The sequence below is a fragment of the Alexandromys fortis genome, unplaced genomic scaffold, assembly GCF_014885135.2.
Source record: "Alexandromys fortis isolate MF-2015 unplaced genomic scaffold, M_Fortis_MF-2015_v1.1 scaffold_222, whole genome shotgun sequence".
Lineage (NCBI taxonomy): Eukaryota > Metazoa > Chordata > Mammalia > Rodentia > Cricetidae > Alexandromys > Alexandromys fortis.
The window spans coordinates 2291541-2317174 of record NW_026068108.1 but is presented as its reverse complement, the minus strand read 5'-3'; the positions used below and the strand labels follow the sequence as shown (position 1 = coordinate 2317174).

At 45.0% G+C, this 25634-nt stretch overlaps 1 protein-coding gene and 1 long non-coding RNA gene across 2 annotated transcripts in view; one reads left to right on the top strand and one right to left on the bottom strand.

Annotated features, from left to right (window-relative positions):
* Ptprj (protein tyrosine phosphatase receptor type J) overlaps positions 1-25634 on the bottom strand; it is a 166250-nt gene that overhangs the window by 48156 nt on the left and 92460 nt on the right. The gene's annotated exons all lie outside the window — the stretch shown is intronic.
* On the top strand, positions 18508-23249 carry LOC126489759 (uncharacterized). The gene is made up of 3 exons (XR_007589014.1): positions 18508-18771; positions 20693-20863; positions 22285-23249. It is a non-coding gene; the product is annotated as an uncharacterized lncRNA (long non-coding RNA).

Genomic DNA, 25634 nt, shown 5'->3' with positions numbered 1-25634 from the left:
GGAAAATAAAGAAGTTCACGGCTAGCACAAGAAAGCAAGCATATTTTGCCCAGTACTTAAAAACAATCTTTAACTACAAAACCTCCACACATTAGGAAGGTTGAGTCCTGGCACCCACCCACAGTACATCTCTCCTCGGTATCTATATGCTTTTGTCCCTCCTGGAATTCATTCATCTTAGGACCACCTGAAATCCTAAAAGACCTGCATCCTGCCCTCCAACTGTTTGCTGGAAAGCAAGGGAAATAAGGTAAGTCTAAAAGTAACTTGAGACAGAGAGCACTACCACAACATGCCAGCATGAAGCACCTGCAAGAGCCCAGCACTCCTCTGAAATGCCAGGGCTGCAGCCAACAGCCTTGTTATCCCAGAGAAAAGGAGATAGGCAGCTGCGCCTTAGGGAGACAGACAAATGGTACACCTGACCTGGGTGCAATGTGGCAGGGGATGTCAAACAAGGATGTATGCAAAAGCAGGGTGTGGTATTTCTAGGTCTGGGTCTTGTGTACCTTAAGTCACTGGCACAGGTAAAATCACATGATGAGGAAAAGGAAACACAGCTGAGTCCCCGTGTGTTCAAGTCGCAGAGCGCTGACTACCAGACATGTTCTAAACAGCTCTCCAACACTACTCAATGCTCCAAACAACTCATTAGTAAGAAGGTGAGTGGCAGGGCCTGGATTTGAAGCCTGGTGCTCAATTACAGAGGACCTGTGTATAACCAGCAGCTCTGCCACCTAATGTGGAGAGAAATACACTAGGGATCAGTGAAGGTTTAAAAATTCCTTTCCAGTCTTAACAAAAATAATAATAAAAAGAAAGAACAGAAGGAAGGAAGGAAGAAAGGAAGGAAGGAAGGAAGGAAGGAAGGAAGGAAGGAAGGAAGGAAGGAAGGAAGGGAGAGACAGACAGACAGACAAACAGAGTGAGCATGCTCTGTGCCTGGTGCTGAGGCAGGCAGGGCCAGGTTTCTGCTCTCCCTGTGCCACTACACCAACACTTACCACTCAGCTACCTGCTTTTGCACTGTCTGCTGAAGGAAAGTCACACACACTGGTTCACACAACAGAGTGAGGTAAACTGACGTTTGCCTTAACCTTCAACTGTACAGTAAAAATCCTTAACGGCCCATTACTCCTCTCCCGGGATCAGCTCAGGTCAATGATGAGCACAGCATGAGCCCAGTTCAGGCCAGTCACACCCCAGCCTCTTCCACACCAGCTAAGAAGACACCTGGCCAGGTGGGCACTTCATACATGCTTTTAAAATGCTAGCAACAGAAAGGTCATGCTTCCAGAAGGAAGTAAAAGCCGGGTTATGCCTGGTGCTGAGATAACAGAGACTGATACTCTCAGGCTCAAAAACAGCAGACCAAAGTTACCTGCATGAAAAAGTCCCCTCCCACATCAGTTTCCACCCCCACAGGGAAAGCAGTAAGCATTCCTCAGGCCCCTTCAGAGTTCTCAGTCCGCCCAGGTAGCATGTAAGGTTCAGGTTACACAAGCCAAGATCACAGATACTAGCCCTGCCCTGGCACAGGGAGACAAAAGAGAACCTGAAAGGCCTGCTTCTTCCCTCTGGGCAGAAAGCAGACCCTGAGGTGTGAACAGATAAGGGACTTGTCAAACTTCAAGAAGTGCTCCCATCTCAGGGGAAGCTTCCCCCCCCCCCCCCGCCCCCATCCCTTCCCTTCCCAGGGGCTCCAGATGCCGGAGCCTTTGCACCAGGAAGCTGCTGGAGGTGTTGCAGAAGTACTATCTACACAACCAAAAGTGCAAGCCATACAACAGAAAACTCACTGGTCCACAAAGAGGAATGGGGTACTGACTCCTGATACATGGCTGGATCTTAAAATGATGACAGAGGCCAGACACATGAGTCCACATAGTGTATGAGTTCAGTTATATAAAATATCCACAGAAGCGGAACACAGGCAAGGGGTCACAGGGGCTGGAAAGGGACAAGGCCTGGCTACAAGTGAGCTCAACTTGGGGGTTTCTTTGTGGGAATTCCAAGTGTGGAGAGCTGACAGAGATAAGAGCTACACAACAGGGTGAGTGCAGTACGCACAGCGGAAATGCACCTCCAAATAGTCCCTCTCAGTGTGGAAGTTTTTCTCATTTCTAAAAGATAGTATGCAGCAGGACTGTACAGTCATGCTCAGCCACTCCCCACCTTACTCAAGGGAGGAGTGATGGAGTAAGGTCATTGAGCAATAAAGAAACTGCTTGGCTGGCCCTGATGGGTTAAAGCATAGGTGGGAGGAGTAAACAGAATAGAATTCTGGGCGGAAGAGGAAGTGAGGTCAGACTCTGCTCTGCTCCCGGAGAGACCCGACAGCTCTGCTCTCTGGAGCAGAGACTCCAGGCTCCGCTCTCCCAGGCAGCTCCGACCCAGGATGGACGGAGGCTAGAATCTTCCCGGTAAGCTCACCTTGGGGTGCTTACACAGATGATTAGAAATGGGCTAAATTAATATGTGAGAATTAACCTAGAAGAGGCTAGATAGAAATGGGTCAAGCAGTTAAATGAATACAGTTTGTGTGTTGTTATTTCGGGCATGAGCTAGCAGGCGGCCGGGGTGCTGGGGACGCAGCCCCGCCGCTCTTATTTCAACAGAGGAGGGAGAGGGAGCTTCCTGGAGAAAAAAGAAAAGAAGGAGGAGAAGGAAGAGGAAAGGAAGGAACTGAATTCTTCCTGCTCTACAAACAGTTCACAGAGACTGCACTAGGAGCATGAACCTAAAACTTTCAAATCCTCCCCAAATCTGCATGAAAGCACCACACACCAAAATAGACTCTCTTCCCCTCTCTCTCATGTGACTGCCCAGTTGCCCTGTCTCCCAGGCTATGAACTTTGAAAGCCCTGAATGCACCCTTCTTCCTGTCTCCACACCCATGATGCTCATCTCCCCACTTCTCACAACCTGAGGTCCTGCAGAGCAGAGACTGCTGCATCCTAGGTCTGCAAGGCTCAAACCTTTCTTTAAAGCTCCCAAAACATCATCCATACAGATCAAACTAACAAGAGCCAGAACGGGTGATTATCTGCTGTGCTCTTTTTGTTTCTGCTTTATAAGATTATGGCTGTGACTCTGTGCAGAACCCCCTATTCGGAACATAATACAGACAAGTGCCTAAGGTGGGGGCCTTTTGTGAACACTGAAGGTGAATGGAACCTAACCCTATTCTCTCACTTACTTACCTCACTGACACCTTCCTTTCTTAACCTCAGTGTGAAAATAAAGAGACCTTCAAGGTCACCCTTCTTAAAATGTGCGGTATCAGCCAGAAGTCCAGCAGAGACAGGGAACATGCTCAGCAAGGGGAGTCTTGAAAGGCTGTGGATGTGGCAGTGGGAAAGCAACGAGCATCCTGCAGCGGCACAACTCCAGAGGAGACAAGCCGAGGGGACTGCCTCCTCCATCTCTGGGCTATCCAAACAGGGAGGTGGAGGTCAAGGGCACCCCTGGCATAGAACACAGAGGTCATCTCCTCTTGGGGTATAGACAGGTGGGCATGGAGAAGGCAGAGCAGGCTCACCTGACTACACTGCAGAGCCTGTCAATCTGGTGGGTGAGAGCCAAGAGTGGTCAAGGTCAGTTCAATCAGGGGATGGAGAGGGGGACTGACGCATCACAGCAGTTGGGAAGACTGAGGGAGACGATGTCTGTGTGTTCAAGGCCAGCCTGGTCTACATAGTGAGACCCTGTCTTCTAAAACGGTCAGGCTTGACTTTCTCTGCCCTTTAGGCTACAGCTTGAGGGTCTCACAAAGTCATTCATTTCACCTATTATAAAATAATGGAAGGGCATCTTCAATAGACATCCCGTATCTGTGTTCTCTCAAGATTCAAATACAGCAAAGTTCCTTGATTCCAGTCCTAACACCCTTCCTCCTCACCAAACCCCAAAGCTGCCCTTTCAGTTCAGCTGATGATCCCTGAGAACCTCTCAGTCCATTCCACTCAACACGGTGCCTCAAGCCTTGGCATGGCTCTTATGGTGGTCCAGACCCACTAAGAGCTCTTTGGGGAAAGCCCCCAAAGAGAATGCCAGAGCAAGAGGGCAAGGTAGGGGGCCTAGGCGAGCAGGTAAACCTTGCTCAAGGACCTAGGGAATGTGGATGGCAAAAGGAGTCAGGAGAGGGACATAACTTGTAAAAGTGTGGCCTGAGACTGCACTGCTGTAAACTTGACTCTCACAGAGCTGCAGGTGTTACATCTATCATCTAATTTAAACCTTCCAGAGACCATAAGCTATGTGTACTGATAGAGGAAGGTAATTGGTTAATTATAATAAACCAACTGCTTGGCCTCATAGCTTAGAACATAGGTGGGCGGAATAAACAGAATAGGATGCTGGGCGGAAGAGGAAGTGAGGTCAGACTCTGCTCAGCTCTCCTGGGTAGACTCGACAGCTCTGCTCTAGAGCAGAGACGCCATGCCATCCCAGGCAGATGCACGCAATGAAGCTCCTCCAACCCACGATGGACGTAGGCTAGAATCTTCCTGGTAAGCGCACCTTGGGGTGCTTACACATATTATTAGAAATGGGCTAGTCCAGGTGCGAGAATTAGCCTGTAAGGGCTAGAGTTCATGGGCCAAGCAGTTCTTAAATGAATACAGTTTGTGTGTTGTTATTTCGGGCATGAGCTAGCCAAGCGGCCGGGGTGTTGGGGACGCAGCCCTGCCGCTGCTCCATATTTCAACAGTGTACCCCCATCTTACAGGTGTTGACACCACATCTGGGAAAAGTTAACCTCCAGTCCCAATAACTATACAACTTACAATTTAAGATTTAAGGTCTGCCTGACCCTGAATCCCGTGGCCTTGAGTCCAGGAAGCACTGAGCAGCCTGCCTCATCTACTGGCAGGTCTCAACAGATTCCAGGAACCCAAGGTCACCATTGCCTGGCCTTGCTAAGCCTGGCCTGCCTGAGGAATAGACAGGTTGTTTCAGCTGGTTGGAACCGACTGAATGAAGCAGCTTTTGCAAAAGAAGCTGAAACACAGAGCAGCCTGAATTTTAGCAAGTGACAAGGCTGCAGGTTTTCTAGTCTACATGGTCAGCATTCCAGGGTGAATAATGAGGACTGAACTAATTACACAAGGTAACAATAGACTCCTTATCCTTCTAAAGCCAAGCCCACAAACCATAGTACAATAGTTATTTTTATTTACTGGCATAATTAACCAAAATGTGAACACTTCAAGAAATGTTTAAAATCAAACAACATTTTATAGGGTTTGGAGCAAACTAAGTCCAATTCTGAACGGCCACCATTTTTCCTAGATATAGTTTATCTCCTTGTGAATATTACCCAGCAGCTCTCTGAAATACAGGCCACATAAAGGCAAATCATTGACTTATGAAAAGGGCACACTGTCAGGACCTCCTGCCAGACACAGACAAAAGGCACCACGGCTGAAAATGCCCCAAAGGGGGTGTTACTTGGAGGACCCATCTCAATACCTAGCATTAAATTCCACCTTGGAGCCCAAAAACAGGACCTGAGCAGACAGCAGACAACGTGGCAAATGATCAATCACAGCAAGATGAGCACAGGCTGGCTTACTCTTACATTTGCAAATAAATGACTCTTAATTTGATCCTGCCGTTGTCTTTAAGAGTCAGCAACACCCATAGATCCACACCCTAAAGATTCAAGGTGAACCTTCAGGGGTTCAGTGGCTGGGATGGTCACCACCGAGCTGAAAAGTCCAGCAGCCTTAGCTCTGCTCTGGAGGCAGTGGAAGGCATGATGACCTCCTCCATAGGCAGAGGAAGGCAGTCAGAAGATCTACCTGAGTGAGGCAGAGTGGGGTGTGGCTTTGGAAATCCTGGGCCAGAAGTCTCTATAAGTATTCTTAGCAGAGCTGAGGATTTTACCCCCAAGAAAGAACCTTATGAAACATGTAAGAACAGAATTCTACATTTCCTATCTGTATGTAAGGTCATATAAGTATCTATGCATACCCGATGAAAACAGCAACCTCAAGTGACTTTTCTACTTCTAGAGTAAGTATGTGCAACCAGGTGAGGCCACTGATGATCTCCACTGTATTCATATTTCACATATCAACACCCAGGATGCAGAGGCAGGAGGATGGCCTGTTCCAGGACAGCCAAGGGACATGCACAGCCTGTTTTACAAGACGGGACAGTTTTAATTTAAAATTTAATGCAACAGAGACTTGAGCAAATGTTTTCATTTCAATCTCAAACACTCTCAAATTTGGAGAGCATGGTCTGAGGAATTCTTTTTTAATGAAGCACACACATTTACGGAATCTTTAAATGGACTATAGGGAACATAAGATGGAACCTGGTGGTTTGCCTCTCCGTGAACTTTATGAAGGTAGAGAGTAGATCCCATATACTTTAGCAGCCCCACCAGACTATATGGCATTTGTAGGGCCCACAGGTCTACCCCTCCTCTCCTCTCGGGGTTCATCTTGAAGACAGTTTCTGGCCAGACATCTTATGGCAATTTCTGGCTAAACATCCTATTTGTTCCTGTGCTCCCTCTGCCCCCCTGGTGGTTAGCTATAGGTGTAATGGTCTGTCCTGTCTCTTTAAGAAACAACCACATACACTCCCTCCCCCAGCCACTGAGACAGGCATATCTTCCTTCCTCCTTACAGCCTGAGTCTCTTCCTTTTCCTTTTCGAAAGAGGCAGCTTCCAACTCCCTCTCTGTCTCTCTCTTTCTCTCCCTCCGCCTCTCGGCTCTTCTCTCCTTCTCCTTTCCCCTCCATAATCCACTAAATAAATATCCAACCTCACTCTGCAGGATGTGCTTATCCATCTATCTCTCACCCACCACCGGGGACCAGCCGCCTTCGGAGACCTGTGGCATGGTCTCGTGTGCTGCCTGGGACTGGCTGCTGGGAACCTGCTTCTTGGTCTCATGGCCTGCTGCAACCACTAGGGGATCCTGCAGCATTTTAATTAATCCATTACAATAGGGCCACTTGCCTGGGAAATTCCATTGTTCAGCAGTTAGGTATAGAAGGGTTTTCCTAAACTTGAATAAACAGTAGTGCACAATACAGTAGCACAAACTGTACCACAAAGAGTAACGCAGGCATTACAGTTGGAGATCCACCAGTGAGACCAGGAAGTAGAATAGCCCTCGGAATGCTGGCCAGCAGGTAAGAAACTGATGGAGAGGGTGAACTGAAATGGGTGCTAGTGATACAGTGTTGACGGGCCAATTGACAGTTCTTTTAGAAAAGCAAGGCACCAGTATTAAAACTAAGACAGCACAAGAGTTCATTAAGACAGTTTTCTTTTGTGTAAGGTGGTTTATTGCCTTTTTTTTTTTTTTTTTTTTTTGATTTTCGAGACAGGGTTTCTCCATAGCTCTTTGGTTCCTGTCCTGGAACTAGCTCTTGTAGACCAGGCTGGCCTCGAACTCACAGAGATCCACCTGCCTCTGCCTCCCGAGTGCTGGGATTAAAGGCGTGTGCTGCCACCGCCCAGCTATTGCCTAATTTTTTGAGAGAGTACAGTCCCTGGTTTCTACAAGCAGGGGGCTTTAATATTCCTGACTGGGAGCATAAAAAAAAAAAAGTACTGAAGGGATATAGAAGAGAAAGACTGTACTGCTAAAGAAAGAAGTTAGAAAAAGAAGAAAGGAAGGAAGCAAACAGAGATGTCTCCATGAGACCTCCGTGGCAGAATCCATTCCTTGCCGCTTCAAATCCCTTTGCTGCTGCTTCTGCCCCTATAGATTGGAGGCAGAAATCCAAGAGATCCAAGTTAGACTAAATAATCTAAGTAGAGAAAGGCAAATTTAACCTGTTGTGGAAATTATTGATCTGCAAGGACAGAGGATCAGGCAGCATAACCCTCTGGCCTTTAAGGACAGTAAGCAACTAAAGAAGCAGTTATGGCCTGTGGAGCTCATGCCCTGTGAGTTCCATACTCACTCACTGTGGCTTTAGTGGAATCCTTTGTGAACTCAACCTTGCGCCCAGTAGTTGGATGCAGCTTTGCAGAGCTTGTCTTTCAGGAGGAGACTGTTATGGAGAGGTGACCACACTGCATAACCTTGACGTGTTAACTGGTGCAGAGCAGTGTGCAGGCTTAGCAGCACAGATCGCTTTTGACCTGCTGTTTATGCTCAGATAGCAGCTGTGGAAATGTGGAAAGTTCTACCTAATAAAGGAGCAGGGGAACAACTGTCTAAGATCCTTCAAGGACCCTCCAGAACCTTACCCTGTTACAGCTGGGAGGTCACATTTTGGGGGGTGTGGACACAACTATGCCTGCCATAAAGCATTGGACTATGAAAATGCTAACAAATACTGTTAGGAAGCTACACGCCCCCATAGGAATAAGAGTTTAAATGACTATGTCCGGTTATGCAGGGACATTGATGGCACTCACAGTGATGGGACAGGTGATTGTTTCTGCCCTTAGGGGAAGACAAGGTGAAGCTACATCAAGGACTTGTTTTCAATGGGACATTTCAAAAGGAATTGCCCTGCAGGTAAAGGGAAGGTCAGTCAGCCTAGGGAGAATCCAGGTGTTTGCCCACCCTAGCTCAACCAGTGCTTTTTCCCTACTAAACAAGAAAGAGGTGACAAGGGGTTTGGCTCCACGGGATTCCCTGGAGCTTTTGGGGGTTTCTAGTTTAGAGAACCACCCCACACTTAGATTAACAATCAATGGGAAAAGGTTCCAAGACCTTCCAGATACAGGGGCTGATTCTTCTGTGACTGCTAAAAAACACTGGCCTGCAGCCTGGTCTCTACAGCCAGCCTCTACGACTCTACAGGGGGTAGGAATGGCCAGTTCTCCAGAGTGCAGTATCCAATATTTAGATTGAAAGGATGAAGAAGGCAATAAGGGCATTTTAAAACCATTTGTCCTGAAACACCTTCCTCTTAATTTGTTGGGGAGAGATGTTTTACAAACTATGGGAGCAATCCTGACCACTGAACCTGTGCAGTGCATGTTAACAGACCAGGGCTTTGTCCCTGGGCAGGGGTTGGGCAAAGATCTGTAGGGAGACCTGCAAATTTTAGAGGACGAGAAAATTATACAACAGTCACCTGGACAGCATGCAGGGTTGGGAAATTGTCTTAGGGGCCACTGCAGAACAGCTAGAACGCATTCCCATAAAATGAAAAACCTGTATGGTTAGAGCAATGGTCCCTAAGTAAAGAAAAATTACAGGCTGCTCATACCCTGGTCCAGGAATAGCTTCTCCCTGGAATACTTGTATCTTTGTTATTAAGAAAAAGCAGCAGAGGCTGCTGCAAGATCTTAGAGCAGTAAGTGTATGGAAATAGTGGGCGCTACTCAACCTGGGTTGCCTCAGCCTGTGGGTATTCCTGCAGGATACCATCTTTTAGTTATTGACCTTAAGGATTGTTTTTTTCACCATTCCATTGCATCCAAAAGACTCTGATAAATTTGCTTTCGGTGTATCATCTATAAATTTCAAGGAACCATATAGACCAAAAAGACTCTGATAAATTTGTTTTCAGTGTATCGTCTATAAATTTCAAGGAAACATATAGACACTACTATGGGTAACATTACTCCAGGCCATGGCCAATAGTCCTGCCATCTGCCAAATGTTTGTGGCCTGGGTTATTGCCCCGATAAGGTATAAGTGTTCTCAACTGTTTATCATTCATTATATGGATGATATCCTATTAGCTGGACAGGACCCAGATATAGTTCTTGAGGCATTGGCTGACTTTCAGGAATGCCGAGCACATACTGGGTTGATGACTGCCTCCGAAAAGGTACAACAACAGTTTCCATATCAATACTTGGGGCATCAGCTGTTGCAGACAGGAGTAAAACCACAGAAAGTTAATCTTCACTTAGATAAACTACAAACTTTGAATGATTTTCAAAAATTGCTTGGAGACCTCAATTGGGTCCGGCCCAGTCTGGAAATTCCTACTGGAGTCTTAAAACCACTTTATTTATTTATTTATTTATTTATTTATTTATTTATTTATTTATTTATTTATTTATTATTTCTGTTTCTTCCCCACCGCTGCCTCCCATTTCCCTCCCCCTCCCCCTTTCAAGTCCCCCTCCCTCGTCAGCCCAAAGAGCTATCAGGGTTCCCTGCCCTGTGGGAAGTCCAAGGACCACCCACCTCTATCCAGGTCTAGTAAGGTGAGCATCCAAACTGCCTAGGCTCCCACAAAGCCAATACATGCAGTAGGATCAAAAACCCATTGCCATTGTTCTTGAGTTCTCAGTAGTCCTCATTGTCCTCTATGTTCAGCAAGACCGGTTTTATCCCAGGCTTTTTCAGACCCAGTTCTCAGGCAAATGGATGGAAATAGAAAACACTATCCTGAGTGAGGTAAGCCAGACCCAAAAAGAGGAACATGGCATGTACTCACTCATATTTGGTTTCTAGCTATAAACAAAGGACATTGAGCCTATAATTCGTGATCTTAGAGAAGCTAAATAAGAAGGAGAACCCAAAGAAAAACATATAGGCATCCTCCTGAATATTAAAACCACTTTTTGACATTCTGCAGGGGAATCCAGATCCAACCTCCTTCCATAAGTTGACACCTTGGGCAAGGCAATGTATTACTTTAATTGAGGAAAAGCTTGCCTCTGCTCATATTCATTAGGCCGACTATAGCCAGCCTCTGCTGTTGGTAATTCTTCCCTCTCAGCATAGAACTACTGCAGTTTTTTGGCAGCAAGGACCCATTTATGGGTACATAAACATGTGTCATCTGCAAAAATTGTTATATCTATTTGCTATGCTGCATGTTATTCAGAAAGGATATCAACTTAGTTTGCAAACCTCTGGAATGTTACCTGATAAGATTATTACACCATATACCCAGGCAGAAATAACTTGGCTGCAAAATTTTGCTGAAGACTGGGCCTTGTTTTTATGCACTAATCCCTACAGGTTTGATAATCATTATCCTTCTGATAAGTTGGTCACCTTTTTCAAATATCATCCGGTACACTTCCCTAAAATTATTTCTTTACAACCTCCAGCAGGGGCTCAGAATGTGTTTACTGATGGTTCTTCCACTGGGAGAGCTGTGGTGGCCTCCCTCCTGATTTTGATATTCAGCCTGTTGATGCTAACTCTGCTCAGGTAACTGAATTGATTGTTGTACAAATGGTCAATCTCATACCGCTGCTGACCAGCATTGGCAGTCAGTTTCTTCTGGGATGCCTCATGTCAAATGAAAGATGGCACTTGGTGTGGTCCAGATCCCGTGCTGGTATGGGGGAGAGGGGCTGTTTGTGTTTTCCCACAGGATGCTGACAGTCCAGTATGGGTACCTGAGTGCCTGGTGCGTGCTGTGGATTTTCCTGTCCAGAAGCCTGAGGACAGGACAGAGCCCAGAGGTCAGATGGACACTGGTGAAGAATCCTCTGTCTCTGATGCCAGTGGGATTGAATAGCCCTGTGTGGCCTATTTCCCTTCTACCAATTTCAGCACAGGTAAACCCGTTGTACCTTTGGATACCACCCAAAATATTATCACAGGAATTTGGAAAATTCCTCAGTTGTAGAAACTTCTGATAGCAGAATTTGCCCAGCTCCAGTCAGTTGCTGCTAGCCTGGGCCTTTGAATTATGATTGGAGTCTTTCCATACTTTGGGTTGGGTGCATTACCACCTCCCCCTGGACTCTTAATTCCCATCCAGCAAAAAATTGTACTTTATCATCCTGCTAATATTTCTGGAGTTTTAAAATGTTCTGAGCAGATTTGTCAACTGAAGAGGTGCTGGGGTCCCGAGGAGCTGGCTGTGGTATCCGGGTGCCGAGGATTGTTCCTCTACCTATCAACACATCCCATGATGATCAACTCATCCTGCATCGAACAAGAAGAGATTTTGGAGTTACAACCGCCATTATGGTGCCATTGTTATGGCTGCCACTGCGGCTATGGCTGCTAGATTTACCATTAGACAGTTAGTTGCTTCTACTAGCACAATACCTTATAGGGCAGGTTGCAAATGCCTTGGCCACTCAAAATGAGCTAAATTCACTGATGAATATTGCAGTTAAATTTGCAATTGGTTCTGGTTAAAGACCACTGCTAGGTTAAAACTTAACAGATACAGTGAAAATGCTTAATGCTGTTATTTATGGACCCTGGAGTACACAATTTACAAATTGGCTCTTGAGATTATTCTAGTTAACTATACCAGGGTTCCTCCCACCAGCGCTGAGACCTTACTTAAAGGGCTCCAATTTGCAGGCAGACTCATTAAGGACTGAGCAGGCACAGCCTCCTTAAGGAGTGCTTATATGTGCTGGAGCATCATCTTCATGTTTTCATGGTGCCAGAGCCAGAGGCAAGCACAGGTTAATATCGCCATTCGACAAGTTCTCTTAGCTATTGCCCCCGAGAATCTGGCTGAACTTGTATTTTACGTGGATGCTTTCCCATGACAGGTAGGGGTGTTGCCTGACATTCAATGCCACCCAAAACAGGCCTAGTCATGTAATTTATATAAAGGGGGGACCTGGAGGGCCCAGGGGTCTGCCCCTCTTCCCAGGTTCATCTTGAGGACAGTTTCTGGCCAGACATCTTGTTGCAATTTCTGGCTAAACATCCTGTTTGTTCCTGTGCTCCCTCTGCCCGCCTGGTGGTTAGCTATAGGGCCATTGTTTACTCCATCTTGGGCTTGGTAATTTTCCACCTGCCTGGGGGGAATTCCACTGTGCAGCAGCTAGGCATATAAGGTTTTTCCTAAACTTGAATAAACGGCATTACGCATTCTCTCCTCGCAAATGGCCCGTGTCTCTTGTGTGTTCTTTTAATCTCCAGGCTCTTGCCCAGCTCATGAACTGTGCCATAGAGAGTAATGCAGGCATTATAGGCATTGAGACTGACCACAGATCCCCAGACCACTTGGAAGGGCTCAGTTTCCATCTGCAGACATGCTAAGATCCCAGCTCTTTCTCCCTTTACCCATTTATCATAAGATAAATCGGGGTGCTAAATCAAGGCTTCATTGTTGAATCTAGTAGTATCTTTTGTTTGATGACAATGTTTTGTTCATTTGTTTGTAAGACACTGCAGAATTTGTAGCCCAGGATGACCCCGAATCTGTGATGCTCGCCCTCAGCTCTGATGTGCTGGGGTGTACCAGCATGCCCACTTTTCTAGGATATTTCTTAAAATCTTTAAGAACAGGGAGAATTGACATTGTTCTTTTTTTTTTTTAATTATGGTGATCAGCATCTAAAAAATAAGAACACTTTCTCATCTGGCCACATACAAGCCATTAATTAGATCTGGGTGACCCTCTCTGTGGGGGTAAAGGCTAAGCAAAAATGGCCACTGGCAGTTCTGTCATCCCAATGCTGAGGACGAGCAGCAGTGGCCAAGCAACATGGCATCCACACAGCTGGTTTTCTCTATTACGTGTGAGCATGCAAAGCCTGGGAGAGGCTCTATGACTCTCCATGCTTTCACCTATCTCATTTATTTATGTTTCCAACTGCCTGAAGACATCTGAGTGTGTGTAGCCTTTGACAGCCATGTGCTTTGCAACCAGAGTACAAGGGTTATGACCACCAATGAACTGTTTACTTTCCAAATTCTTCCCTGAGGAAGAGCTTTCTGCGCAATGTCACTTGTCAGTAATGCCCATCCTGAGAATATACACTGGACCGTTCTCTCTACCCCTAGGTTATCTCCTTATTCCCTAACCTGTTCCCTACCTGTGCTACAACTCCACTCACAAACACCCCCAACACCAGCAAGGGAGCAACATAGAGTGAAGAGCTGCTGTCTCCAGGTGAAGACTGGACTCCAAACCCTCAAGCTGGAATACTAAACCCACTCCCTGAGTCCAACCAGTACCCTCAAGAACTACCCATCTGCCCTAAAGTCCGGATAAAAGAAGCCAAAAGATACTGTTCACTAGGGCCTGAGGTACTCAGAACCGGCTGCCACAGCCCTGTCAGCTTCGTGCTATGATTTTTTGAGTCCCCTTCTCCATCTCCCTACCCCTTTTTCCCAAACGAGGAAAGAATATCCAAGTCCGGGTTCCAAGTTCATGAACTCTGCCTCTGACTGTCCACAAAGTGCTCAGGGGTCAGTCTCTCACAGTCCACTCTGCCCACAACCTCCAGGGCTGATCCTATCACAGAGGCCACAGCGTCAACAAACCTATTTGCTTTCCCAGAACTATTCTGAAGTCACTGCAGAAGCATGGATTAGAGGTTGCCATACACCAACATTCTCCCCATGGGTGTCCCTGAACTGCTGGGCTGGAGATCAATAGAACCTTGGCGCCCAGCCTGTGTCTTGAGTCAGCAGAGGCCCGCAGTCTTTTCTATCTCTGTGGTTTGAGTGTGGTGCATCTCCACCAAAACTGCTGCTGAGACTCAAGGCGGTAATGAGCCAGGGTCAAGAACTGTGGTCAAGCAGAGAGGCTTGGGTCGTGGAGCCCCAGCTCTCATGAGAAGACAACTGCTGAAGCCAGGATTGGACTGATTGTTGCTACAAAAGCTGAGGTTGTCATGAAGCAGGGTTCCCCAACATGTATCCAACACATCTCTTTGTTCTTCAATTCCTGCTATCACTTGAGGCAACATGGCTCTCATCACATATAGATACCCAATTCTAAATAGACAGAACATGAACCAAAAAAAAATCTTTTGTTTTTTAATTTCCCAGTCTCTGGTATTCTGTTGCAGCAGGAGGAAATACTAAAATTACTTACAAATTATCACCTACTCTCCAAAGTTGGTGCTGGGCTCAACAGCACACATCTGTGATCCCAGTGTTTAGAAGGCTGAGGTTGGAGGATCATGAGTTTGAGGGCAATTTGGGCTACATAGTCTCAAAAAAAAAAAAAAGACTCATTATTCAGCAGGCTTGACAAATATTAAGCAGCTGTGGCAACACGGCTGGCCTCTATGAATGACAGCAAACTCCTTGGGCCCTGTAAGAGGGTGTCACTCAGGCACCCCAAGTCAACAATTACCAATGATGGTATCTAGCTGTAGCAAGGACAAGGAAAAGTACTGGTAAGTCTGAAAAGTGAGTATTTCAAACTTCATTTGTTTGCACTTGCTAATTTTCACTACTTTAAGAAACCAGCTAGGGAGATGCGAGATGGCTCTGTAACGTCCATTCTGTTGTGAAGCCTGGAACAAACAAAAAAATCTAAAATATTTTTAATGGTATAAACATTATTTACCTCACAGGGTAGCTGTGTTCATTACTAAGTGATGTGATCTACATGAAGCATTCATATACATGGAATATACTATAAATATTAACTCTTATAATTACTGCCACCAACAGGGCCTAAGAAAGGAGGGCCAGATGAAGTAGACAAGGGAGGAGTCATTTTATAAGACTGAGAAAATGTTGGCCAGGAATGGTAGCACCAACCTATAATAGGAGCAATCAGGAGCCTGAGGCAGAGGGATCTTGAGATCAAGGCTAGACTTGGCTACACATGGAGACCTTGTGTGAGAACGACAAGGAAAAAGTAGTACCCGTGAGGTGATTTTGTCACTGGAAAAGACTGAACAGCAAAGAAAGAAAATTGGAGTCTTGGATTCATTTCCTGAAAGAACTTGAGCTAAAAATCTTCAGACAAGCTGGCTATCAAAGTTCTCCTATTGCCCATCACAGCCACAATGACACTGAGTCCCCAACGAGGCGACCCTGCCTCAGCCCACCTTTTTGCAAAGCCACCATCTGATATAGAAATAAATAATTTGCATTGGTATGGATTTTGCTTTATTGATATAACTTTAAGGTCAATATTTCTGCTCTTGATTAAGGTATTGTGATTGTGTAGTTCATTTAAAAATGTAATGTATAATTAAGAAATATAGGTTAATAGATAATCTTTATAATAGTCAAGTTTGTAGTCATGTTAGTTAGATTTTCTAGATGTGCATTTCAGATGGATAGGCATTCTTCATATCCTTCAAAGACTACAGAATATGACATTTAATGTTTTAATAACTTAGGGCTTTTCATGACAATGAGACACATCTGCTCCTGGTAGTACCAATCTACTTCAAGGGGAAGATGGGCATCAAAGAGGCTCCTTATGGAGTTGGTTAGTCATTTGGGTAAGAAACTGCTCTTGCCTGGACTGATTCATAAACTGGACATGAAGAACCCACAGAGAGATGACTGCTTAACTTGCCTAGAGATGAGATGGTCCTTTGGGGTTCCTGTTTCATGAAAGAAAAATGTCCTGCAAGACATTCTGCAGGACACAGAAGAAAGTGACTAAACTGTCTTTAAAATTTCGAGCTTCATGGAAATGTCTGCTGGAAACTATGGGCCTGTAGGCTGAAGATGGATGCCCCAACCATACAGAAGAACTTTGGGTGACTGTACAGGCAGCGAGATGTCTCTGTCATTTCTAGAGTTTTGGAAGTTGCTTATTTCTTGTTTACTTAGGTAATATATCCTTCTGGAGTCTTTGATGGAGTTGAAGAATAGATAGATAGTTATAGTTTTCCGGAGACACCAGGTCAGACATGCTGAATCTTTCCCAGGCTGGGCATGATCTCGTGGTGATACATAGATTAAGAGAAATAGGCTAAATTAAGATGTAAGAATTGGCCAATAATAGGTTAGAACTAATGGGCCAGGCAGTGTTTAAATGAATACAGTTTCTGTGTGATTATTTCGGGTGTAAGCTAGCAGAGCGGCCAGCACAAACCAAGGGTCACCTCTCTCAACACCATCAGCCCCACTCTTCACGTGTATTGGTCAGGTCTGGCTAAGAGCCATCTATCTTGGGTCCCCCCCTTAACCATGTGACAGAACAGTCTCATAAATGCCAGGTGTGGTAAAAGTTCACTTCTCAATTTTACTGCCTTTCATTTCAGTAAAAACCTGTATCATCCAAACATCTGGACAACACAGGAATGCCACATGTCCTCCAATGAGCATGTAACAACAGCCTAAGTACAACCATTGCCCAGCACAAGGTTTCAAGAGAAAACCCACCACCTCTCCAAGAGACTGAGCTTTTGATAAAAAGACACCTTAGCGAGTCACATCATATGACACACGTGACACAGAGAGGACACTACGACATTCACACAACAGAACAAGAATGAGACCTGAATCTTCAAAGAGCAGACAACTGGGAAGCTGAGGTGAATGATTACTCTTGACATGTCACTAAGTCTCATGAGTACCATTAATCAGAGGCCCAGTCAGCTTCTATGAAATGTCAGGCATTAACTATTTTAGGTTCTACAGGATACACAAGTCTTGTCTAGGTATAGTGTGAAGTCAGCCACCATGACAGTGTTCTAATAAAGTTTTATTTACAACTACATTGGTTTCAAATACTTTTATATTATGAAATTTTTTTCTTTGCTTTTTATCTCAATTACTTAAAAACATAGAAGCTATTCTTACTTAGCTCATGGGTCATGCAAAAACAAGCAGTGGCTACAATGGCTACTGCCCTAAATTCCATGTTCGCTCTGGACAGAACCACAAGAACAGTCTTGTGACAGTGCAGAGTATGGGCCTGTGGCCAGGTTCGAGCTCCACATCCTGGTTCTGACAATTACTACCTACACTGAGCTCAACCTTCTCTGCTCCTCAAACACTTGAAAGAGTTCCATGAGATGCCATTGGGGCACAAGGCACGGTCAAGAAAGAATGAATGCTATTATCATTGTCACTGTCCCTTTACTCTGGGCTAGATTTCAATCAGTTCAGTTTTTAAAAAGCACTCGGGATCTCTCAAGACTGGTCTAGGTTCCAAGTGTCTGATGAGATATAGGAACCAACGTCTTTCTTAATGAATACAGGGCATTTAGAAGATAAAATAACTGGAAATGAGTCTCTAGTGTCAGTAGAGATCAATGCTGATAATCAAGGGGGTGGGGCTGCCAGCTCACAACGTCCCACAGCATCCTGAACAACACACTTCTGGTTCTAGAACAAACCCCCAGCGCCTCATTCACTGTCTCTCCTGAGACATATTCATCCTGTTTTGACTCTCCAGGCCCTGGGACAAAGATGGTCTGGCCTTCTGTGATGTAAAGCTGAACTAGGCGTGTGTAAACTTCAGGGCCTTAAAGGCCACCTTAGTGATGAATGTGGTCAGCCATACTGAAGAATCACGCCTAGCCCAGCCTGCCTGTGTTTATAGGTTGAGGAAACAGAGGCCCAGGCAGGTCTAACACCTGAGTCTAAAACGTATTTGCTCATCACATGCAAGGCCCTTGACATAAAGGACACAGTAAATGTTTCCTAGTCCCAAACTGCTTAAAGACTGGTGAAAGCAACAGAGAAATGCATGCTCACTTCGGTATCTCTTTCCTTGCCCCGGGTGGAATCCAGTGTGTTACAATCTTCCACTGTCTCTACTTCGCCCTCTGACCCTTTCAGCACCAACAGATGGAATCAGTGTCTCTTTAAAGGAAAGTGAGTCATGAAATGAGGAGCTCACACATCACATGCCCCCTTCCACTATGCACGTTCCTCAAATTCCTCAGTAATCCAGAAGTCAGGCCCAACTCGCTCCAACTAGCCCTGCTGCCTAAAGAGTGGGAGCTGCTGCTCTCTTCTTTCCTCAAGCCTGGCTCACTGTTCCATACAAGAGAACCTTTCCCCGAGAGAAACTAGGGCTTCTATCCTGCCCTAAGTGCCAGCCCCTGGCACTTAGCCCTCACCACCAGGTACCGTCACTGGCCATCTGGTTGGAATCTTCTTGGTGGAGATGCATCGATTCACATCTAGCACAGAACCTGCACTGGCTGGCTGAGTGGTGAATGGACAGTAAGGAGGAAGGTGGGGTAAAAAGATAAAGTGGGAAAGGGTCCTGGCACCAGAATTGGAGGGGATCTTGGCATCAGGAAAGAAGAGAGCAATTAAGCCAAGAAAAATTATATTGGGGGGGGGCACAAAAAAGTGCAGAAAGTGGGAGGTGTGTGCTTGGGAGAGAGTGAGGCAGAGGGGGAGGGAGGGAGGGAAGAGGGGAGGGAGGGAGGGTCAAGGAAGTACAGGAAGTGGGGGGGGGACTTGGGAGAGGGTGAGGCTACAAGTGCTTGCCATTGTGTGAAATGTTTATTTTCTCCTTCCTATCAAAGGCAGCTGGCCTGCCAAGGGCAATATTCTATAAATCTCTCCCAACCTTGTAAAACTTTTATGTAAATCTTTTAATCTATCCTACCTGGTAATAAAACTTTTGCTTACACAAAGTATCCCCTCCAGCTTCTCTCTCTCTCTCTCTCTCTCTCTCCTGTAATCCTGATAGCCTAAAGCAGCCAACCACCCTTTCCTTCATTTCCTTTGCAGGATTCCTTTAAAACTAGCCAGTCAAAAAAGACTGTGAGGTTAGACCCCAGTCAATGAGGAAAAGACAGAGACACCACCTGTGTTAGAATAAAAACCAACTGCATTTCCGTCCCAACGGGCTCCTTAAGTTTGGGTTGTAGTGCAGTGCCAGGATATTTTTTTTCTTTGCTCATGTAATCCTTTGTGTGACACTGAAGTTGTTTTCTTTGTTTGTTTTATGTTTCTCTTTTTCCAAACAGGGTTTCTCTGTAGCTTTGGAGCCTGTCCTGGAACTGGCTCTGTAGACGAGGATGGCCTAAACTCAGAGACCCACCTGCCTCTGCCTCCCAAGTGTTTGGATTAAAGGCGTGTGCCACCACCACCAGGCTGTTTGTTTCTAACACTATGAAAGTATGAGAGGACCTGAGTTGAGATCCTCAGAACCCATGTAAAACTGTTCACTGCAGCATCATGGGCAATCTCAGCCGCTCTAGTGCTGAGGAGGTCTCACTGGCCAGTCAGTCTAGCCCACTCAGTGAGACTCCGACTGTGGTAAGTAACAAAACCATCTGTGGCAAACTGAGAGGGCCAGACCTATCCTGCACATGCAGCCTGAGAAAGGGTGATGCGCTGGGGAAAGCCCCTGGGACCTGAAACAGTTACAACCCAGACCCCCCCAAGATGATCTGACCAACCCAAAAGGCTGAGCTAGAACTTGCTATGACTTGAGGATAACTCAAATAGAATAAACTGAAAAAAAAACTTTTTAATGGTTTTAAAACATCTTTAGAACCTAGTTCTCTGGAATGCAGGCTAAGTTTGCCCAATGGGCTCCCAAAGACCTTCATTCAGGCTAGTCTTGTTTTTGGTTTTAAGATTTATCATTTATTTTTGTCTTATGTGTGTGAGTGTTTGCCTATGTGTATGTAAATGTGCCATGCAAATGACTAGTGCCAAAAGAAGGCATCAGATCCCGAGAACTGGAGTTACAGACAGACAGTTGTGAGCCACCTTGTGGATTCTGGGGATTGAATCCAAGTTCTCTTCAAGAGTGGCAAGTGCTCTTAACTTCAGGGCCATCTCCCCAGTCCCAACCAGGCCAGTCATGACGGAGAAAGGCCAAGGGTGTGCTCCATCAGTTATCCAGTATATTCCTGAGCACCTCCCCCAGATCCCCTTCAACAAACCCAGTAAGCCAACACAGTTTAAGATATAATCCCATAGACCTGCATGGGAATTGGGACCACGAGTGTTATTTCTTCCCTGACTAAGAACTTGAAACATTACCATATCAAGGTAAAAAAGACCAGTTCTCTACCACTCAGCATGCAGTAAATCCTCTTCCTGTCTGTGACTGTGACTGTGGACCATCTGTCCACACAGCACATTACTGGTCACATTCATGGATCTCCTGGTTTGCTTTGTGTGCTTTCAGGAAACAAAATCAACACTTAATAAGGCATAATGGATGTATACCTACCTATTTTATAAACTTCAATGAATTGTGCCAAATTGAAAGAGTCGGGATTTTACAGGAAAAAGGAACAGTCATGGAAGTCACTGTTGGGTATCTTTGCCCTGACTCTCATGTGCTACATAACACCAGGTGAGTCCCCAGTGCTCCTGAAGCTTCTGTCTGTGCATATTCAGAGGAACGCTCTGGCCTGAATGCCCACATCCATGTCAAGCTAGAACCTAAGCAGACTCTTCATACATGTTAGCAGGCTCCAGGTATAAGGCTTACCCTTTCTTCAGAAGCAGCAATATTTAGCCTTGAACAAAAGGCAGCCCAGCAAAAGCTCACAATCATTTGTATGTGTATTCTCTCTCACGCATACGCATGTGCACATTTTACCTAACCAAAGATAATTATTAACTATTAGCAATAATTACCACATTGTACAAATAAATTGTATTACAGAAAGAGTCCCTCTGTTCCAAAATTTGTATTAACAAAGAAAAAAGCTAAAATTCCCAAAGTCTCCTAAGTCCAGTCCATCTTTCTTCGCTATCTAATAAAACACTTTTTATTTCCTTTCATGGGTTTAAACTTCACTAAAAGGCAGATTGTCTGGGAGCATGCTGCTGAGACAACAGGACTCTGTGTGTGCTCAAATAATCCCCTGTCCCAGTTGACTGTTTTCTATTTTTTCTGAATAGACACTGCACAGAATCAGGAATCAGAAACAGTCCTGTGATCTCGCTAATTGCATCCTCAGACAAGTCCAAAATGGGTAAAATTTTTTAAAGGCACAACTGATTCCAGTCCTAAATGCTCCTCCAGGAGCTCCCAGCCTTCTCTCCCACAATGGCTTGCCCACCCCTCCCTGCCAACCCTCACACTCCAGGGCTGGGCAAGGATTCAAATGGCAGACAGGGTTGCCCTCCAGACAAGACCGGTCTCTGCCCATTAAAGGCCAGAACTTGGAAGAGGAAGGCCAGGAAGTTGAAGACAACATGTCCCTGGGTATCCATCCTCTCACTACCCTAAAGTTGACCCTAAGTCTAATCCAAAATCTAGCATTTGGGAGCAGTTGAATGACAAAGAACTTCCACAGGGGGGAAAAAGTCTCCTTACTGGCCACATGCAGCTTCCCAACACACACATGCACTGCAGCAAATGCAGGGAGGGAAACACCTACCCTGTCCCAGATTTCACAGATCTCAAGACAGCCAGGGTCTAAACCTTCCTGAATTTATAACAAAATTCCACAAAAAATTTTATATTAAATCTACAAAGAAATAGCCAGGTCCCATGAATAAAAAGATTGAGCTAGTGCTGCTGAGCCCAGTTATTTCCCCTCAGGAAGCCACAGATGCCACAGATATCGCACTATGACTAAGCTTGCTATTGATTGTTGATGTTTGCCCGAAACAGTAAGAAACCCCAGCAAGAATAGTTACACTCAGAAATCTGGAGAAATTTCCTACTCTTACATGTTTTAACAAACTAAATATTAGAGGTTTTTTGTTTTTTGTTTTTTAACTCGGTTCCTGCTGTTCAAAGAAAAATTTCCCTGCTCACAGGTTGGCTTCCGACATCCTGCAGACCTGCAGACTCTGAAATGGGATTCAAAGGATTAAGTGGGAGAGTGCTATTAACAGCTCTTCAACAGCAGGCATCAATCTGAGGCAGGAGCCCATGGCCCACCAGGGAGAAGGAAGGGCTGAGCGGGAGCTGAGTCCAGGCCACACCTGCTCACTGGGAAAGGATGCTGGGCTTTCTCCAACCTCAGTCCTGCATCTGTCTAAGGCCTGCACCACTCACCAGAGACAGCCAGGGCCACCAGTGGCTTCCCGTGTCCACTTCAGAATGGCAAAATCCTCTTGAGAAAATGCATACTAAAACCCAAAGGAGATTAGAGGAACGGGGTAACAAAATTAGTAAATCTTAATTTGAGAACTCCTTGTTTATTTTGTAACAGGTGGTATTCCTAGGGCAACATCCACCTTGGAATTGTTTGTTTTTCTCTTGGTTTTGTTTTGAGACAGCATCTCACTGTGTAGTCCTGGTTGGTCTGGAAATTGCTACAGTGATCAGGCTGGCCTCAAACCCACAGAGCTCCATCTGCTTCTGCCTCCCAAGAGCTGTCTCCCACACTCAGCACATCTTGTTTTCTAAAACTGGGTCTCTCTCCAGGTAGGCTAAACTAACTACAGATGGAACCCCAGGCTCTGCCTCCCCAGTGATGGGATGCCACCATACCTGGATTTTTAACTGGGTGTCAAAGACTTAGCAAACACTTTTCCAACAGAACAACCAACCTAGCCCCTAAAATTACAAATCTGTGGTATTCTGTTTCAGAGCATCCTCAGCAGAAAACACTGAATATGAAACAACAATACATTCCACCTGTTTCTGTATCTCATTTGGTTCTCCTTCACATAAACGTGCAACTGTAAACAATGAAAACTTAACAATACAGCTCTATTGGCCAGTAGAGGTTCTACTCCTGAAGAGGGCAGAATGAGAAGTGAAGGTGGCTGGGAAAAGGAACACATGGAAGGTTGCCAACATTAAAAGTTTTACATAATAAAAATATATAAAGAAACGAATCAAAGATTTAATAGAGTTCCTGAAACAATCACAAAGTATTTCCTTGAAAAAATTCTCTCTTCATGCATACTCTAATCTACAACACACTCTGCTTGCAGATTTTAGGTATGAATTTTCCCCATTCTTTGGAATATATATATATTATAACCTCCATACCAAAGGAAGTACAAGAGATTAAAGGAAAGTTATGGTTCCATCATTTTCATTATCACAGATGTGAAACTTTCAGAATTACAGTAATAAAGAGAAATCTAGCAATGTTCAAGGGCAACAAACTCACGGAACCTCAGGAATACATTGGTTTAAAAACAAAATATATACTACTAATCACAGCATTGGGGAAAAAAGAAAAACCTGTAAGATTATCTGGAAGGTAGAGAAAAGGTATACAGTCCTACTCAGCGCATTCATGTGATAAGACTCTTGAACTCAGACAATAATGTAACCTCCTTATTCAGTAATGGCAAAACTTATACTGCAGCACTGTTCACAACAGCCAAGGTACAGGAAATAATCCAAGCGCTGGTCAGTGGATAAATGAATAAAGAAACAGAGAATGAATGGCAAGAAAGAGAGATTAAGATTAGTGAGCCTTCAAGAAGGAGAGCCTGTTACTTGTAACATCACAGATGGAACTTGAAGGCAGTATGTCAAATGAAACAAGTCTGGCAGAAAAACAAATATTAATCCCACTTTGGGTCATTTGATACTTAAAGATGAGGATACATCCTGAGGACAATGCTGTTATGCAATTTCACTGTTGTACAAACACCAGAAAGTCTTACACAAATGTAGATGGACTAGGTCACACTTAATGTGGCCTCTCAATACAAGGAACACAGTAAACACAAGATTCACAGAAGGTCACTTAGCCAATGTAAGACTACCTGTACTGTGTGCCAGGACCACAGCTATCACTGTGCAGTGAATGTTTGGCTGCATATGGAATCTAAAAACAAGCCCAAAGGTGAGGAGATGTTTCAGGGGCATCTTTTGGGTCAGGTGAAAAGTCCTGCCTCACTACCAGAAGGAGATCAAGGAAGGAAGAAACTCAAAGTCAAGTTCGGGTCTCCATCCACGTATGTGCCCACACACATGCACATCACACACAAAATGTAATAAAAACAAGTAAAATTCACAGAGTGGAACGGCAGTTTCTAGAGGAGGTAGTGTGAGGCATGGAGACATGTGGACCAACGCATCCAAGCTTGCAGGTAAGCAGAATGAGCACATTTACCGTGCTAAGTATAGCACGGGATTTACAGTTAGAATACGCACACACTGAAGTTATTGAGATTTTAGATGCTCCACACCCCACACACATACACACAATGGAATCTGTGTGTAAAGAGACCTGTAGAGTAATATACATCTCTATCTTATCCAACAGGTAAAAAAAAATGAGAAAAATCACATATTACTCAGAAAATTTGCTAAAGTGCAAGAATTCTCATACCCATTGATGGTTTATACCAATGGAGATGAATGCACTGCTACTACACAAACTGGATATCAGAAAACTGATGCTGGGTGCTGAAAGCACACCACAGAAAACTATGTGAAATTCTGCTTTAATAAGCAAAGGTAATTAACATGCTGCCTAGAAATATGTACAGACAAGCTAAAAACAACTTAATGTGCAGACATAACCCCAGCACAGTGGTGATCTGAAATCACTGGGGCATCTACTTACTTTTTTACTGCATTGTTAACACTTTCTCTAATTATCAAATATTACACAACATAAATTTGTGAACCATGAACACAATCCACTCTTGTCATCACCACGGAGCTGACACTGGACAGGATGAAAAGCAGAGGCCAAGTACCGCTCTGCTTCCATGGAGGAGCAGCCAGGGGAGTCAGGTGTCTTGCCCAGAGCAGCCCTGCCAGAAGGAAGACAAAGGGCAAAACCTAAACCTCCTCCCTCTTGATTAGTGCTCTCTCTGTCTACCTATAGATATCTGTTTAGTGTTGACCTTGTTTCCCCAGGTATACAGTAAGGTAGGGATACATCTTATTGAAGCCTCTGGGCATGTCTGTGAGTGCCTTTCTAGGTTGGCTTGTTACCTGAGACCTACTCTGAATGTGGGCTTGGGTCCCAGGATGGATAAGAAGGAGATAGCAAGCTGAGTAGCATCTTCCATCACTCTTCTTCCTGAAGCTGCAATGTACTCAGCTGTTCTGCCGCCATGCTTGTGAGGAACTGTAAACCCTACACTCTGAGACCACACAGACCCTTCCTCCCTTACACTGCTTTTGACAGGCATTGTCACATAAGAAAGCAAATACAGTGCCAAATAAATACCTGTGGGCTAGG